Below are 19,824 nucleotides of genomic sequence, written 5' to 3' on the forward strand. Positions count from 1 at the left end.
CCTGATACTGATATTGGGGCAGTGTGCCTGGCACTGATATTGGGGCAGTGTGCCTGGCGCTGATACTGGTGCAGTGTGCCTGGTGCTGATATTGGTGCAGTGTGCCTGGTGCTGATATTGGGGCAGTGTCCCTGGCGCTGATATTCGGGCATTGTGTTTGGTGCTGATATTGGAGCAGTGTGCCTGGTACTGATATTGGGGCAGTGTTCCTGGCGCTGATATTGGGGCAGTGTTCCTAGCAGTGAGATTGGGGCAGTGTGTCTGGTGCTGATATTGGGGCAGTGTTCCTGGCACTGATATTGGGGCAGTGTGCCTGGTGCTGATATTAGGGCAGTGCCTGATACTGATATTGGGGCAGTGTGCCTGGCACTGATATTGGGGCAGTGTGCCTGGCGCTGATACTGGTGCAGTGTGCCTGGTGCTGATATTGGGGCAGTGTGCCTGGCACTGATATTGGGGCAGTGTGTCTGGCGCTGATACTGGTACAGTGTGCCTGGTGCTGATATTGGGGCAGTGTGCTTGGCGCTGATATTCGGGCATTGTGTTTGGTGCTGATATTGGGGCAGTGAGCCTGGCACTGATATTGGGGCAGTGTGCCTGGTGCTGATATTGGGGCAGTGTGCCTGGCGCTGATATTCGGGCATTGTGTTTGGTGCTGATATTGGGGCAGTGTGTCTGGCGCTGATACTGGTGCAGTGTGCCTGGCGCTGATATTGGGGCAGTGTGCCTGGCGCTGATATTCGGGCATTGTGTTTGGTGCTGATATTGGAGCAGTGTGCCTGGTGCTGATATTGGGGCAGTGACTGGCGCTGATATTGGGGCAGTGTTCCTGGTGCTGATATTGGAGCAGTGTGCCTGGCATTGATATTGGGGCAGTGTTCCTGGTGCTGATATTGGAGCAGTGTTCCTGGTGCTGATATTGGGGCAGTGTTCCTGGGGTGATATTGGGGCAGTGTGTCTGGTACTGATATTGGGGCAGTGTGCCTGGCGTTGATATTGGGGCAGTGTTCCTGGTGCTGATATTGGAGCAGTGTTCCTGGTGCTGATATTGGGGCAGTGTTCCTGGGGTGATATTGGGGCAGTGTGCCTGGTGCTGATATTGGGGCAGTGTGTCTGGTACTGATATTGGGGCAGTGTGCCTGGTGCTGATATTGGGGCAGTGTTCCTGGCGTTGATATTGGGGCAGTGTGCCTGGCGCTGATATTGGGGCAGTGTTCCTGGTGCTGATATTGGGGCAGTGTGCCTGGTGCTGATATTGGGGCAGTGTGCCTGGCGCTGATACTGGTGCAGTGTGCCTGGCGCTGATATTGGGGCAGTGTGCCTGGCGCTGATACTGGTGCAGTGTGCCTGGCGCTGATACTGGTGCAGTGTGCCTGGTGCTGATATTGGAGCAGTGTGCCTGGTGCTGATATTGGAGCAGTGTTCCTGGTGCTGATATTGGAGCAGTGTGCCTGGCACTGATATTGGGGTAGTGTTCCTGGTGCTGATACTGGTGCAGTGTGCCTGGTGCCGATATTAGGGCAGTGCCTGGCACTGATATTGGGGCAGTGTGCCTGGCGCTGATACTGGTGCAGTGTGCCTGGTGCTGATATTAGGGCAGTGCCTGATACTGATATTGGGGCAGTGTGCCTGCCACTGATATTGGGGCAGTGTGCCTGGCGCTGATACTGGTGATGTGTGCCTGGTGCTGATATTGGGGCAGTGTGCCTGGCGCTGATATTCGGGCATTGTGTTTGGTGCTGATATTGGGGCAGTGTGCCTGGCGCTGATACTGGTGCAGTGTGCCTGGTGCTGATATTGGGGCAGTGTGCCTGGCGTTGATATTGGGGCAGTGTGCCTGGCACTGATATTGGGGCAGTGTGTCTGGCGCTGATACTGGTGCAGTGTGCCTGGCGCTGATATTGGGGCAGTGTGCCTGGCGCTGATATTCGGGCATTGTGTTTGGTGCTGATATTGGGGCAGTGTGTCTGGCGCTGATACTGGTGCAGTGTGCCTGGCGCTGATATTGGGGCAGTGTGCCTGGCGCTGATATTCGGGCATTGTGTTTGGTGCTGATATTGGAGCAGTGTGCCTGGTGCTGATATTGGGGCAGTGACTGGCGCTGATATTGGGGCAGTGTTCCTGGTGCTGATATTGGGGCAGTGTTCCTGGCGTTGATATTGGGGCAGTGTTCCTGGTGCTGATATTGGGGCAGTGTTCCTGGGGTGATATTGGGGCAGTGTGTCTGGTACTGATATTGGGGCAGTGTGTCTGGTACTGATACTGGTGCAGTGTGCCTGGTGCTGATATTGGGGCAGTGTTCCTGGCGTTGATATTGGGGCAGTGTGCCTGGCGCTGATATTGGGGCAGTGTGCCTGGCGCTGATACTGGTGCAGTGTGCCTGGTGCTGATATTGGGGCAGTGTTCCTGGCGTTGATATTGGGGCAGTGTGCCTGGCGCTGATATTGGAGCAGTGTGCCTGGTGCTGATATAGGGGCAGTGACTGGCGCTGATATTGGGGCAGTGTTCCTGGTGCTGATATTGGAGCAGTGTGTCTGGTACTGATATTGGGGCAGTGTGCCTGGCGTTGATATTGGGGCAGTGTTCCTGGTGCTGATATTGGAGCAGTGTTCCTGGTGCTGATATTGGGGCAGTGTTCCTGGGGTGATATTGGGGCAGTGTGCCTGGTGCTGATATTGGGGCAGTGTGTCTGGTACTGATATTGGGGCAGTGTTCCTGGCGTTGATATTGGGGCAGTGTGTCTGGCGCAGATACTGGTGCAGTGTGCCTGGCGCTGATACTGGTGCAGTGTGCCTGGCGCTGATATTGGGGCAGTGTGCCTGGCGCAGATACTGGTGCAGTGTGCCTGGCGCTGATACTGGTGCAGTGTGCCTGGTGCTGATATTGGAGCAGTGTTCCTGGTGCTGATATTGGGGCAGTGTGCCTGGTGCTGATATTGGGGTAGTGTTCCTGGTGCTGATACTGGTGCAGTGTGCCTGGTGCTGATATTAGGGCAGTGCCTGGCACTGATATTGGGGCAGTGTGCCTGGCGCTGATACTGGTGCAGTGTGCCTGGTGCTGATATTAGGGCAGTGCCTGATACTGATATTGGGGCAGTGTGCCTGGCACTGATATTGGGGCAGTGTGCCTGGCGCTGATACTGGTGCAGTGTGCCTGGTGCTGATATTGGGGCAGTGTGCCTGGCGTTGATATTGGGGCAGTGTGCCTGGCACTGATATTGGGGCAGTGTGTCTGGCGCTGATATTGGTACAGTGTGCCTGGTGCTGATATTGGGGCAGTGTGCCTGGCGCTGATATTCGGGCATTGTGTTTGGTGCTGATATTGGGGCAGTGTGCCTGGCGCTGATACTGGTGCAGTGTGCCTGGTGCTGATATTAGGGCAGTGCCTGGCACTGATATTGGGGCAGTGTGCCTGGCGCTGATACTGGTGCAGTGTGCCTGGTGCTGATATTAGGGCAGTGCCTGATACTGATATTGGGGCAGTGTGCCTGGCACTGATATTGGGGCAGTGTGCCTGGCGCTGATACTGGTGCAGTGTGCCTGGTGCTGGTATTGGGGCAGTGTGCCTGGCGTTGATATTGGGGCAGTGTGCCTGGCACTGATATTGGGGCAGTGTGTCTGGCGCTGATACTGGTACAGTGTGCCTGCTGCTGATATTGGGGCAGTGTGCCTGGCGCTGATATTCGGGCATTGTGTTTGGTGCTGATATTGGGGCAGTGTGCCTGGCACTGATATTGGGGCAGTGTGTCTGGCGCTGATACTGGTACAGTGTGCCTGGTGCTGATATTGGGGCAGTGTGCCTGCCGCTGATATTCGGGCATTGTGTTTGGTGCTGATATTGGGGCAGTGTGTCTGGCGCTGATACTGGTGCAGTGTGCCTGGCGCTGATATTGGGGCAGTGTGCCTGCCGCTGATATTCGGGCATTGTGTTTGGTGCTGATATTGGAGCAGTGTGCCTGGTGCTGATATTGGGGCAGTGACTGGCGCTGATATTGGGGCAGTGTTCCTGGTGCTGATATTGGAGCAGTATGCCTGGCATTGATATTGGGGCAGTGTTCCTGGTGCTGATATTGGAGCAGTGTTCCTGGTGCTGATATTGGGGCAGTGTTCCTGGGGTGATATTGGGGCAGTGTGTCTGGTACTGATATTGGGGCAGTGTGCCTGGCGTTGATATTGGGGCAGTGTTCCTGGTGCTGATATTGGAGCAGTGTTCCTGGTGCTGATATTGGGGCAGTGTTCCTGGGGTGATATTGGGGCAGTGTGCCTGGTGCTGATATTGGGGCAGTGTGTCTGGTACTGATATTGGGGCAGTGTGCCTGGTGCTGATATTGGGGCAGTGTTCCTGGCGTTGATATTGGGGCAGTGTTCCTGGCGCTGATATTGGGGCAGTGTGCCTGGCACTGATACTGGTGCAGTGTGCCTGGCGCTGATACTGGTGCAGTGTGCCTGGTGCTGATATTGGGGCAGTGTGCCTGGTGCTGATATTGGGGTAGTGTTCCTGGTGCTGATACTGGTGCAGTGTGCCTGGTGCTGATATTAGGGCAGTGCCTGGCACTGATATTGGGGCAGTGTGCCTGGCGCTGATACTGGTGCAGTGTGCCTGGTGCTGATATTAGGGCAGTGCCTGATACTGATATTGGGGCAGTGTGCCTGGCACTGATATTGGGGCAGTGTGCCTGGTGCTGATACTGGTGATGTGTGCCTGGTGCTGATATTGGGGCAGTGTGCCTGGCACTGATATTGGGGCAGTGTGCCTGGTGCTGATACTGGTGATGTGTGCCTGGTGCTGATATTGGGGCAGTGTGCCTGGCACTGATATTGGGGCAGTGTGCCTGGCGCTGATACTGGTGCAGTGTGCCTGGTGCTGATATTGGGGCAGTGTGCCTGGCGTTGATATTGGGGCAGTGTGCCTGGCACTGATATTGGGGCAGTGTGTCTGGCGCTGATACTGGTGCAGTGTGCCTGGTGCTGATATTGGGGCAGTGTCCCTGGCGCTGATATTCGGGCATTGTGTTTGGTGCTGATATTGGAGCAGTGTGCCTGGTGCTGATATTGGGGCAGTGTGCCTGGTACTGATATTGGGGCAGTGTTCCTGGCGCTGATATTGGGGCAGTGTTCCTAGCAGTGAGATTGGGGCAGTGTGTCTGGTGCTGATATTGGGGCAGTGTTCCTGGCACTGATATTGGGGCAGTGTGCCTGGCGCTGATACTGGTGCAGTGTGTCTGGTACTGATATTGGGGCAGTGTGCCTGGCGTTGATATTGGAGCAGTGTGTCTGGTGCTGATATTGGGGTAGTGTTCCTGGTGCTGATACTGGTGCAGTGTGCCTGGTGCTGATATTAGGGCAGTGCCTGGCACTGATATTGGGGCAGTGTGCCTGGCGTTGATATTGGGGCAGTGTTCCTGGTGCTGATATTAGGGCAGTGCCTGATACTGATATTGGGGCAGTGTGCCTGGCACTGATATTGGGGCAGTGTGCCTGGCGCTGATACTGGTGCAGTGTGCCTGGTGCTGATATTGGTGCAGTGTGCCTGGTGCTGATATTGGGGCAGTGTCCCTGGCGCTGATATTCGGGCATTGTGTTTGGTGCTGATATTGGAGCAGTGTGCCTGGTGCTGATATTGGGGCAGTGTGCCTGGTACTGATATTGGGGCAGTGTTCCTGGCGCTGATATTGGGGCAGTGTTCCTAGCAGTGAGATTGGGGCAGTGTGTCTGGTGCTGATATTGGGGCAGTGTTCCTGGCACTGATATTGGGGCAGTGTGCCTGGTGCTGATATTAGGGCAGTGCCTGATACTGATATTGGGGCAGTGTGCCTGGCACTGATATTGGGGCAGTGTGCCTGGCGCTGATACTGGTGCAGTGTGCCTGGTGCTGATATTGGGGCAGTGTGCCTGGCGTTGATATTGGGGCAGTGTGCCTGGCACTGATATTGGGGCAGTGTGTCTGGCGCTGATACTGGTACAGTGTGCCTGGTGCTGATATTGGGGCAGTGTGCTTGGCGCTGATATTCGGGCATTGTGTTTGGTGCTGATATTGGGGCAGTGAGCCTGGCACTGATATTGGGGCAGTGTGTCTGGAGCTGATACTGGTACAGTGTGCCTGGTGCTGATATTGGGGCAGTGTGCCTGGCGCTGATATTCGGGCATTGTGTTTGGTGCTGATATTGGGGCAGTGTGTCTGGCGCTGATACTGGTGCAGTGTGCCTGGCGCTGATATTGGGGCAGTGTGCCTGGCGCTGATATTCGGGCATTGTGTTTGGTGCTGATATTGGAGCAGTGTGCCTGGTGCTGATATTGGGGCAGTGACTGGCGCTGATATTGGGGCAGTGTTCCTGGTGCTGATATTGGAGCAGTGTGCCTGGCATTGATATTGGGGCAGTGTTCCTGGTGCTGATATTGGAGCAGTGTTCCTGGTGCTGATATTGGGGCAGTGTTCCTGGGGTGATATTGGGGCAGTGTGTCTGGTACTGATATTGGGGCAGTGTGCCTGGCGTTGATATTGGGGCAGTGTTCCTGGTGCTGATATTGGAGCAGTGTTCCTGGTGCTGATATTGGGGCAGTGTTCCTGGGGTGATATTGGGGCAGTGTGCCTGGTGCTGATATTGGGGCAGTGTGTCTGGTACTGATATTGGGGCAGTGTGCCTGGTGCTGATATTGGGGCAGTGTTCCTGGCGTTGATATTGGGGCAGTGTGCCTGGCGCTGATATTGGGGCAGTGTTCCTGGTGCTGATATTGGGGCAGTGTGCCTGGTGCTGATATTGGGGCAGTGTGCCTGGCGCTGATACTGGTGCAGTGTGCCTGGCGCTGATATTGGGGCAGTGTGCCTGGCGCTGATACTGGTGCAGTGTGCCTGGCGCTGATACTGGTGCAGTGTGCCTGGTGCTGATATTGGAGCAGTGTTCCTGGTGCTGATATTGGAGCAGTGTTCCTGGTGCTGATATTGGAGCAGTGTGCCTGGCACTGATATTGGGGTAGTGTTCCTGGTGCTGATACTGGTGCAGTGTGCCTGGTGCTGATATTAGGGCAGTGCCTGGCACTGATATTGGGGCAGTGTGCCTGGCGCTGATACTGGTGCAGTGTGCCTGGTGCTGATATTAGGGCAGTGCCTGATACTGATATTGGGGCAGTGTGCCTGCCACTGATATTGGGGCAGTGTGCCTGGCGCTGATACTGGTGATGTGTGCCTGGTGCTGATATTGGGGCAGTGTGCCTGGCGCTGATATTCGGGCATTGTGTTTGGTGCTGATATTGGGGCAGTGTGCCTGGCGCTGATACTGGTGCAGTGTGCCTGGTGCTGATATTGGGGCAGTGTGCCTGGCGTTGATATTGGGGCAGTGTGCCTGGCACTGATATTGGGGCAGTGTGTCTGGCGCTGATACTGGTGCAGTGTGCCTGGCGCTGATATTGGGGCAGTGTGCCTGGCGCTGATATTCGGGCATTGTGTTTGGTGCTGATATTGGGGCAGTGTGTCTGGCGCTGATACTGGTGCAGTGTGCCTGGCGCTGATATTGGGGCAGTGTGCCTGGCGCTGATATTCGGGCATTGTGTTTGGTGCTGATATTGGAGCAGTGTGCCTGGTGCTGATATTGGGGCAGTGACTGGCGCTGATATTGGGGCAGTGTTCCTGGTGCTGATATTGGGGCAGTGTTCCTGGCGTTGATATTGGGGCAGTGTTCCTGGTGCTGATATTGGGGCAGTGTTCCTGGGGTGATATTGGGGCAGTGTGTCTGGTACTGATATTGGGGCAGTGTGTCTGGTACTGATACTGGTGCAGTGTGCCTGGTGCTGATATTGGGGCAGTGTTCCTGGCGTTGATATTGGGGCAGTGTGCCTGGCGCTGATATTGGGGCAGTGTGCCTGGCGCTGATACTGGTGCAGTGTGCCTGGCGCTGATATTGGAGCAGTGTGCCTGGTGCTGATATAGGGGCAGTGACTGGCGCTGATATTGGGGCAGTGTTCCTGGTGCTGATATTGGAGCAGTGTGTCTGGTACTGATATTGGGGCAGTGTGCCTGGCGTTGATATTGGGGCAGTGTTCCTGGTGCTGATATTGGAGCAGTGTTCCTGGTGCTGATATTGGGGCAGTGTTCCTGGGGTGATATTGGGGCAGTGTGCCTGGTGCTGATATTGGGGCAGTGTGTCTGGTGCTGATATTGGGGCAGTGTTCCTGGTGCTGATATTGGAGCAGTGTTCCTGGTGCTGATATTGGGGCAGTGTTCCTGGGGTGATATTGGGGCAGTGTTCCTGGCGTTGATATTGGGGCAGTGTGTCTGGCGCAGATACTGGTGCAGTGTGCCTGGCGCTGATACTGGTGCAGTGTGCCTGGCGCTGATATTGGGGCAGTGTGCCTGGCGCAGATACTGGTGCAGTGTGCCTGGCGCTGATACTGGTGCAGTGTGCCTGGTGCTGATATTGGAGCAGTGTTCCTGGTGCTGATATTGGGACAGTGTGCCTGGTGCTGATATTGGGGTAGTGTTCCTGGTGCTGATACTGGTGCAGTGTGCCTGGTGCTGATATTAGGGCAGTGCCTGGCACTGATATTGGGGCAGTGTGCCTGGCGCTGATACTGGTGCAGTGTGCCTGGTGCTGATATTAGGGCAGTGCCTGATACTGATATTGGGGCAGTGTGCCTGGCACTGATATTGGGGCAGTGTGCCTGGCGCTGATACTGGTGCAGTGTGCCTGGTGCTGATATTGGGGCAGTGTGCCTGGCGTTGATATTGGGGCAGTGTGCCTGGCACTGATATTGGGGCAGTGTGTCTGGCGCTGATACTGGTACAGTGTGCCTGGTGCTGATATTGGGGCAGTGTGCCTGGCGCTGATATTCGGGCATTGTGTTTGGTGCTGATATTGGGGCAGTGTGCCTGGCGCTGATACTGGTGCAGTGTGCCTGGTGCTGATATTAGGGCAGTGCCTGGCACTGATATTGGGGCAGTGTGCCTGGCGCTGATACTGGTGCAGTGTGCCTGGTGCTGATATTAGGGCAGTGCCTGATACTGATATTGGGGCAGTGTGCCTGGCACTGATATTGGGGCAGTGTGCCTGGCGCTGATACTGGTGCAGTGTGCCTGGTGCTGATATTGGGGCAGTGTGCCTGGCGTTGATATTGGGGCAGTGTGCCTGGCACTGATATTGGGGCAGTGTGTCTGGCGCTGATACTGGTACAGTGTGCCTGCTGCTGATATTGGGGCAGTGTGCCTGGCGCTGATATTCGGGCATTGTGTTTGGTGCTGATATTGGGGCAGTGTGCCTGGCACTGATATTGGGGCAGTGTGTCTGGCGCTGATACTGGTACAGTGTGCCTGGTGCTGATATTGGGGCAGTGTGCCTGCCGCTGATATTCGGGCATTGTGTTTGGTGCTGATATTGGGGCAGTGTGTCTGGCGCTGATACTGGTGCAGTGTGCCTGGCGCTGATATTGGGGCAGTGTGCCTGCCGCTGATATTCGGGCATTGTGTTTGGTGCTGATATTGGAGCAGTGTGCCTGGTGCTGATATTGGGGCAGTGACTGGCGCTGATATTGGGGCAGTGTTCCTGGTGCTGATATTGGAGCAGTGTGCCTGGCATTGATATTGGGGCAGTGTTCCTGGTGCTGATATTGGAGCAGTGTTCCTGGTGCTGATATTGGGGCAGTGTTCCTGGGGTGATATTGGGGCAGTGTGTCTGGTACTGATATTGGGGCAGTGTGCCTGGCGTTGATATTGGGGCAGTGTTCCTGGTGCTGATATTGGAGCAGTGTTCCTGGTGCTGATATTGGGGCAGTGTTCCTGGGGTGATATTGGGGCAGTGTGCCTGGTGCTGATATTGGGGCAGTGTGTCTGGTACTGATATTGGGGCAGTGTGCCTGGTGCTGATATTGGGGCAGTGTTCCTGGCGTTGATATTGGGGCAGTGTTCCTGGCGCTGATATTGGGGCAGTGTGCCTGGCACTGATACTGGTGCAGTGTGCCTGGCGCTGATACTGGTGCAGTGTGCCTGGTGCTGATATTGGGGCAGTGTGCCTGGTGCTGATATTGGGGTAGTGTTCCTGGTGCTGATACTGGTGCAGTGTGCCTGGTGTTGATATTAGGGCAGTGCCTGGCACTGATATTGGGGCAGTGTGCCTGGCGCTGATACTGGTGCAGTGTGCCTGGTGCTGATATTAGGGTAGTGCCTGATACTGATATTGGGGCAGTGTGCCTGGCACTGATATTGGGGCAGTGTGCCTGGCGCTGATACTGGTGATGTGTGCCTGGTGCTGATATTGGGGCAGTGTGCCTGGCACTGATATTGGGGCAGTGTGCCTGGCGCTGATACTGGTGCAGTGTGCCTGGTGCTGATATTGGGGCAGTGTGCCTGGCGTTGATATTGGGGCAGTGTGCCTGGCACTGATATTGGGGCAGTGTGTCTGGCGCTGATACTGGTGCAGTGTGCCTGGTGCTGATATTGGGGCAGTGTGCCTGGCGCTGATATTCGGGCATTGTGTTTGGTGCTGATATTGGGGCAGTGACTGGCGCTGATATTGGGGCAGTGTTCCTGGTGCTGATATTGGAGCAGTGTGCCTGGCATTGATATTGGGGCAGTGTTCCTGGTGCTGATATTGGAGCAGTGTTCCTGGTGCTGATATTGGGGCAGTGTTCCTGGGGTGATATTGGGGCAGTGTGTCTGGTACTGATATTGGGGCAGTGTGCCTGGTGCTGATATTGGGGCAGTGTTCCTGGCGTTGATATTGGGGCAGTGTTCCTGGTGCTGATATTGGGGCAGTGTTCCTGGGGTGATATTGGGGCAGTGTGCCTGGTGCTGATATTGGGGCAGTGTGTCTGGTACTGATATTGGGGCAGTGTGCCTGGTGCTGATATTGGGGCAGTGTTCCTGGCGTTGATATTGGGGCAGTGTGCCTGGCGCTGATATTGGGGCAGTGTGCCTGGCGCTGATACTGGTGCAGTGTGCCTGGCGCTGATACTGGTGCAGTGTGCCTGGTGCTGATATTGGAGCAGTGTTCCTGGTGCTGATATTGGGGCAGTGACTGGCACTGATATTGGGGCAGTGTGTCTGGTGCTGATATTGGGGCAGTGTTCCTGGCGTTGATATTGGGGCAGTGTGTCTGGCGCTGACATTGGGGCAGTGTGTCTGGTACTGATATTGGGGCAGTGTTCCTGGCGTTGATATTGGGGCAGTGTGCCTGGTGCTGATATTGGGGCAGTGTTCCTGATGCTGATATTGGAGCAGTGTGCCTGGCGCTGATATTGGGGCAGTGTGTCTGGTACTGATATTGGGGCAGTGTGCCTGGTGCTGATATTGGGGCAGTGTTCCCGGTGCTGATATTGGAGCAGTGTGCCTGGCGCTGATATTGGGGCAGTGTGTCTGGTACTGATATTGGGGCAGTGTGCCTGGTGCTGATATTGGAGCAGTGTGCCTGGCGCTGATATTGGGGCAGTGTGTCTGGTACTGATATTGGGGCAGTGTGTCTGGTGCTGATATTGGGGCAGTGTGTCTGGCGCTGATATTGGGGCAGTGTTCTAGGCACTGATATTGGGGCAGTGTTCTAGGCACTGATATTGGGGCAGTGTGCCTGGCGCTGATATTGGGGCAATGTTCTAGGCACTGATATTGGGGCAGTGTTCTAGGCACTGATATTGGGGCAGTGTTCTAGGCACTGATATTGGGGCAGTGTGCCTGGCGCTGATATTGGGGCAGTGTTCTAGGCACTGATATTGGGGCAGTGTTCTAGGCACTGATATTGGGGCAGTGTTCTAGGCACTGATATTGGGGCAGTGTTCTAGGCACTGATATTGGGGCAGTGTTCTAGGCACTGATATTGAGGCAGTGTGTCTGGCGCTGATATTGGGGCAGTGTTCCTAGCAGTGAGATTGGGGCAGTGTGTCTGGTGCTTATATAGAGCCTATGTACAGTTGACACATTATGGAGTGAGCTCCCCCTAGTGGTGGCTGCAGATAACAGTAAAGGCATCATGTATGTTTCTCTATGCAGGAGATTAAGAGAAATGTATTTAGAAATGAAGCTCCTTTAAATGATGGAACCGGCGCAGCGGAAATCCAGGGAGACGGAGGAGTTTGGACAAGATTCTTACAGTTTTGGAGGAGGATAAAAGATATTTCCAGGAGTAGAAAATCCATGGAGCAGGTTTTATGTTTTGCAGAATTAGGAATTTGGCAAGAGCTTGTCCTGACATGTGATGCACCCTGGGAGCGGCCGTCACCAAGCAAGACGAAGCCAAATTTTAGGATTTGTTAATGTTTCATGTTCAATTGAACAGTCTGAATCATTGTGTGATATAACATTTCTGCAGTTTTCTTTACTCCTACTCTTTATATTGTGGTGCAATTCTTTTTGAAGATCTGCTTGCTGTCAGTAAATGGAAACTTTCTGGAAATCTACCATCAAAATCCATCATGATAAACCAGGAGCACTTACTCATAGATCCGGGCACCGGGACTGTGGTATCTGTTTATATTTGTGATCAATTGTCTCCTTCCTTTCAAAACAAACTTTTAATATTATTATGATAATGAGCCAGAAGGGCTAAGGGGGGTATTACCAGAGCCCCTCCATGTTACATCTTCGCAGGCTGTTACACTGTGCCAGATAACTCCTCCCCCCTTCCACTGTGTGAGATTACAACAGGCAGAGGGAGGAGCAAGTGCTGAGGGATCAGGTGGCAGGGAGAGACAGTGTAACAGCCTGTGAACTACAGTACAGAGGGAGGCTCTAGTAGCACCTTCAGAGCCCTTCTGGCTCATTACCATAATTTGAAAAGTTGATTTTAGAAGGAAAGAGGCCATGGGTAACAAACATAAGAAGATTACCATGGGCGCATTGCCTGGATCTATGAATAAGTGTCCCCGGTTTATCATGATGGATGTTCATCCTGGAAGAACATCCTGATCTCAGTAGTGAGTTTCCCTTTACTGTTAGCAAGCAGAGATCTTGCACCACAATGTAGATTTCCTTTATAGTTCTCACACTTGAGGGTTTGCTGCTACAACTGTATCCAGTCTAGATCATTTTCTGTAAAATAATCATTTTGGAATCCAGACAACAGAAACATTGTAACATGTTAACAGAGAAGTGGTGTGTTTAGTCACCGCAGCAGATCACCTACTTGTTGATGGTTTCCTGGTAGCAATAGATAAAACAAATCCTTATAATTGATATTTATACACAGTATATAATGCAGAGGTCCTGACATTGGTGTTACTTTGTAAGGGGGCACTTTGGTGTGAGGGGATATAAGGCATGAGGACATTTGTTGGTGACACTAAAATAGTATCTGGTATGAGGAGGCACAAAGGGGACATATGACATGAGAGTGCACAAAGGGGACATATGACATGAGAGTGCACAAAGGGGACATATGACATGAGAGTGCACAAAGGGGGCATATGACATGAGAGTGCACAAAGGGGACATATGACATGAGAGTGCACAAAGGGGACATATGACATGAGAGTGCACAAAGGGGGCATATGACATGAGAGTGCACAAAGGGGGCATATGACATGAGAGTGCACAAAGGGGACATATGACATGAGAGTGCACAAAGGGGACATATGACATGAGAGTGCACAAAGGGGACATATGACATGAGAGTGCACAAAGGGGACATATGACATGAGAGTGCACAAAGGGGGCATATGGTGTGAGCGGGCATTAAGACAAATGGTATAGGGCAGTGATGGCGAACCTTTTCGAGATCAAGTGCCCAAAAAGTGACCCAAAACCCACTAACTATTCCCAGAGTGTCAACATGGCAGTAACATAACTGCCTGAGTGTCCTAATACTGTTCAAAGACGGTAGGGCCCCCTGAACAGGAAGAATAGTGGGGGCCTGGAGCAAGTTCTCTAATAGCTCTAAACCAACCCTAATCACACCTTCTCACTATTCCTACAGTCCCAGGCAGCCCAAGATGGGTCTCTAAAATAACACACACCGTCTGAGACTGCAGTTTGCCATGTCTGGCAAACTCTGTGCCTGGGAAACAACCTGAGTGCCCACAGGGAGGTCTCTGAGTGCCACCCCTGGCACCCGTGCCATAGGTCCGCCATCACAGGTATAGGGGCATATAATATGGAATTTAATGTGAGGGATAACTATGGGGGCATATGGTGTAAGAGGGCCTGAAGTGGGTATATGTTGTTAGAGGGTAAAAATGGGTCATATCGGTGGGCATATATTCTGTGGGGCACTAAGGGGGCATATAGTGTAAGAGGGCAATAACACATGACATGGTATAAGTGGGAGTAATTGGGTATGGCACATGTTGCTGGGCACCATTGGACGGCGTCCATGGGTGATGATGTTAGTGTAGATGGTGGTCATGGGCTTGTGTGGCCAGGGGGCAGTAGTGGTTGTGTGGGCACCCAGCCGTGCATATCACTGGGCGACATTTTACTTATCGTCAGCAGAGAGACAGATTTAACCCTGGTCAAAACTAATATCATAGTGTCACCGTCATCCGCCCCTAAATCATGGAAAAAATCCAGCGGAGCTGCAAGGACACCTGGCCCGAAGATAAGCCGACGCCCGACCTTTTTTTAGCCCATTTTAGGCGTAAATTGGTCAGAAAAAGGAAAAGCGGAATAATTCAGCGCATTGTACACTGAAGCCCTTATCTCGGGGAGGGACAGGACTGAGATAGCAGGGACCGGGACCCCTCTTGTTTTTTCCCGTGTTGGTCACCGCTCCCAGACCTGAGCCCTGGGCCTGACGCCCGACAGAAGTCATGAATTATTCCTGAGCAGCCGCTGACAGCATCAGGAACTCTAAACTCACACTTCCACTTAGCAATTGGGCTTCCTGAGCATCTGATAAGTAGTTCCTGTTATGTTATGTACTACAAGTCTGGGCCCCGCAGCCACAGACCGCGCTGGTGTAGGACCGGCAGGTTCTGTCCATGGGATCGGTCCACATTCCAAACCCCTCAGCAAGGTCGTCCATCACCTTGTCAGGTTATAATGGTACTGAGTGTATAACTGGAGGCATGTAACTACAGGGGGGCACACCCCGGCCCGGAAACCTAAGGGGCCCATAAGGTGTCTTCCATACATGACCAATATACGATTGTTGTAGGCCTGGCATGGGAAGGGGGGTCCAGCTGCTTCAAGTTACCCTCAGATGTAAATAAGCCCCTTATAGATGTTAGAGAAATATGAAAGAAAATAGAGATCATGGAGTCAGGGAGTTTCATTACTGGCACATTTTTTGGGTACTGTACTGGGCACCTTAATGAGCTTATGGACTCTTTGGGTAACACTAACCTAGGTGCCACTCTCTCTCTTGCCTTTTCTACACAATGGGGCAGATTTACTTACCCGGTCCATTCGCAATCCAGCGGCGCATTCTCTGCTGTGGATTCGGGTCTTCCGGTGATTCACTAAGGTAGTTTCTCCGCCGTCCACCAGATGTCGCTGCTGCACTGAAGTTCCCCGAGGCCCGCTGGAATGCCCTGAAATTCACCCGCCTATACCTGGTGAAGGTAAGTGCAAGTTTTTTTAAATGCGGCAGGTTTTCCGAATCCGTCGGGTTTCCGTTCGGCCCCGATTTCCATTGCGTGCATGCCGGCGCCGATGCGCCAAAATCCGATCGCGTGCGCCAAAATCCCGGGGCAATATAGGGAAAATCGGCGCAAATCGGAAATATTCGGGTAATAGTCGGGAAAACGCGAATCGGCCCTTAGTAAATGACCCCCAGTGTGTATCACACTTTTAGGCCGACGATTATTACTGATTGCCCAATTTTCCAACGTCTTCTTCCAGCCTTGAATGGGGACATTAAGGCACCGTGGTTGGCTGAGCTGCTGGACACTGGGGCTACAACATTGTTAGCGGAGTGCCATGGTTGGCACTGATACTGGGCCACCAGAGGAAACCCTGGTGTTTGATTTTGCTATGGCCTATTACAAGGCACTGTTAGACATTTTGTAAGGAGCTGGCAGAACCATCGGGGCATTATATCTGACAGTGTCAGGTTTTAGTAGTGCTGGTGGGGCAATATAACTGGCAGTGCCAGGAGGGCATTATGCCTGACATTATTAGGAGCTGGCACTGATAAGGAGGGCACCATGGATGGCCTATGATACCCTGAGAGGTGCAAGATATGACACATGTGATATCAGCACCCCTTCTAGTCTGTGACTAAAATCCCACAACCCTTTATATACAGCCCAAAATTAGCCTCCCCCAGACCCGATGGGATGAGCTGAGCACTTAATTATAGAAAGAATTCTGTGTATTTTCATGGAATTCTCTGTATAAATAGAATTTCCTGTCTTGCGGGGGACATATTCCTGTTATGGTTTCTGCCTCCAGTCCCAGCACTCACTGATGTTGATGGATGTTGGAGGCTTCATATTGGGGCAAATTCTTCTCCTTTCAGGATGGATATTTTTGTGTAAACCTGCGGACATTTATAGAGTCGTTTATTTTCTTTGGACGGAAAACTTCTCAGGGAATCAGAAACGACAAAGTATTCCTTCCTTCCCCCCACAATGTACATACAATGATATATACTGCAGCCAAGTGACAACAATTTCCAGGAAGGTTTATCTGATTCCGTAGAAAAAATCGTAGAATGTATTTATCTATTTTCTAACTCCTATCTATCTATCTATCTCATATCTATCTATCTATCTATCTATCTATCTATCTATCTATCTATCTATCTATCTCATATCTATTTATCTATCTCATATCTATCTATCTCATATCTATCTATCTCATATCTATCTATCTATCTATCTATCTATCTATCTCATATCTATTTATCTATCTCATATCTATTTATCTATCTCCTATCTATCTATCTATCTCCTATCTATCTATCTATCTATCTATTTATCTATCTATCTCCTATCTATCTATCTCTTATCTATCTCCTATCTATCTATCTCCTATCTATCTATCTATCTATCTATCTATCTCATATCTATCTCATATCTATCTCCTATCTATCTATCTATCTATCTATCTATCTATCTATCTCCTATCTATCTATCTATCTATCTATCTCCTATCTATCTATCTATCTATCTATCTATCTATCTATCTATCTATCTATCTCCTATCTATCTATCTATCTATCTATCTATCTATCTCATATCCATCTGTGTCTCTCTTTATCATTTATCTCTCTATTATCTCTCTATTATCTATCTCTAAAATCTCATCTATATTGGATTTGCTGTAACATGAAAGCCTTTGGGACAAGTTAGGGATAATCTTAATGACTGTTGTGGGCTCTTTCTGTCCCAAACAGGACTTGGGTTTGGTGAATGTTATCACACACAGCTGGTTATTGCCTCCATTATATATTATAGACTTGTCTGGATATAATGGGAGAATTAGGGCAGATTCTCCTCCTGAAGCATCGTCCTTGTGTAACCTGACATCTCTCTTTCTATCAGGCGGCCATTATGTTATTCATCAGGCAGCCATTCATCATAGCAACCACAGCTGGATCATGATGGCCCATGGCAACCAATCACAGCACAGCTCTTATTTCTCATAGTGTCCTTTGAAAATCAAAGCTGCATTGTGATTGGTTGCTCTGGTACATAATGACAGATGATTCTTATATGAAAATGTCATAAATTTCCCCCTTTTTGGGGAATTTAAGAGATGTGAAAAATTCTGCCTCCTGACTATGAAGCCATAAAGGAGCCGCACCTCAGGGCCGGGTCCAACAGAGAAGCTAAACACATGTTAATAGACTTAAGATTCCTAAAATAAGGAACAAAATCAGAATATGAGGATTATTTTTAGCAGTAGGATGTCATCTCGGACTTGGCCTGGATCTCTGTGTACGAGCGGCACATCCTGATGTCCTTGTCAAACTTAATATTATTTTCCTGTCGGGATGAGAAATTCAATAATAAAAGACTTAATCACGAGAAAACAGGATAAAGCGGTGGAGTAGCGGCGTCCGTGAGCGTCCTGTCATCTGTGACAACTCCTCTAACGAGACTATGAGAGAAGTCACCTCAAAAATGAGAAATAATCCCCAATAATCACATTATTCCATGGGGAGGTTGTGTGACAACCAATATGGCCGCCACTAGTCTCCAGCTTTTCATGAGTCACAAATTAAGCAATACTAAAAAGATATCTGGGACCAGAAAAGCTGAGTGACCGGCGATAGTGCAGAGATGTTATGGTGGCCATAATATATCACCTTACACTGCCCTCATACTACCACATGGTGCAGACTGAGGGTCACACAATGCTCCCATACCGCCATATTGTGCTCACATAGGTCCCACATGGAACCAAATCGGTCTGATGGAGCAGAAATTTAGCGATGGGCCCCTCTGTACCGCTTCTTATACCCATTAGGCCACATTCACACTGACGTATGGGGGACTTATATACGCCGTATACGTATGTCCCCCATAGATGGCACCGTACGGGAGCCATGTATCACCATATATCACTATGGAGAGGGGCTGTAGCCTTAGTTTAGATACAGCAGCTTGGCTTAATTTATGCTAAATACCACCATAGTGGAAGCTTAGATACAGCAGCTCAGCTCTCTCTAAAGTGGATGCCTATATAATGGCTACTTGGATACAACATCTCAGCTTTATGTATAGTAGCTGCCTCTATAATGGCAGCTTAGATACAGAAGCTCAGCTCTTTTTAAAGTACATACTGATATAATCGCAGCTTAGATACAACATAACTGCTCTAAATATTGTTAATAGCGGTATAGCAGAAACTTAGATACAGTAGAACACTACTATGTATAGTAGAAACCTCTATAACATCAGTTTAGAAACTCAGCTCTATGTATGATACATACCTCTATAATGGCAACTTAGATACAGTAACTGAGGTCTATGTATGATACATACCTCTATAATGGCAACTTAGATACAGTAGCTGAGGTCTATGTATGGTAGATACTTGTCCAATGGCAGCTTGGATACAGATAGCTATTTAAGGGCATCTCAGATACAGCAGCTTAGCTCTATCTCATGTGTATGCATACATAATGGCAGCTTAGATACAGCATCTGAGCTCTGTATATGGCAGATCACTCTGTTTTAGCTGCTAATCTGCAGATGCTCAGCTCCATGTGTTATAGATACCTCTATATATGAAGCTTAGATACAGCAGTTCAGCTTATGTATAAAAGATCCCTCTAAAATGGCAGCATAGCTACAGCGGCTAAACAACTGTACCCCTATAGCTATTGGTTTGTTTCAGGGGTTAAATGTGTAATTTCTGTCCTATTCTTACATTTTTTATTCTAATGTGTTTTTTCATTGCAGCTTTGGATGTGACTAGTGCACACTACATTACATCAAAATGTGCTGTCATCACAAAATATGATTTCTGGCCACACAAAATGAATTCTGTGATCACAGGAATCATTTTAGCCTGCACATTGTAGCGCAGCCTGTATCATCTTGTAGACTGGTCCTGCAGGGACACATAGGTGACATCCCTGGGGCAGGCTTGTCATGTGGCGCCATCTACTGGTCACAGGTACAGCCATAAAAATACTGACAGGAGGGATAATCCAAAACATCGAGGCCCCCTATAGGTGGCAGGACAAAATACACCACTGGAGTATCTAAATCAGACATGTAACCTATAGCTATGAAACAGAAGGAATATAATGTCAAATGTTGCAATTTTGTTACCATCACAATCCATGATGAAAATCCAGGGACACTGACTCCTAGATCCAGGCACTGTAATCTCCTTATATGTGTTATCCTTAGGCTTCTTCCTTCTAAAATCAACTTTTAAAATTATGGTAATGAGACAGAAGGGCTCTGGGGGGTGATACCAGAGCTCCTCCTTGGTGTAGCTTCACAGGCTGTT

Source organism: Engystomops pustulosus, chromosome 3 (assembly GCF_040894005.1).
Source record: "Engystomops pustulosus chromosome 3, aEngPut4.maternal, whole genome shotgun sequence".
Taxonomy (NCBI): Eukaryota; Metazoa; Chordata; class Amphibia; order Anura; family Leptodactylidae; genus Engystomops; species Engystomops pustulosus.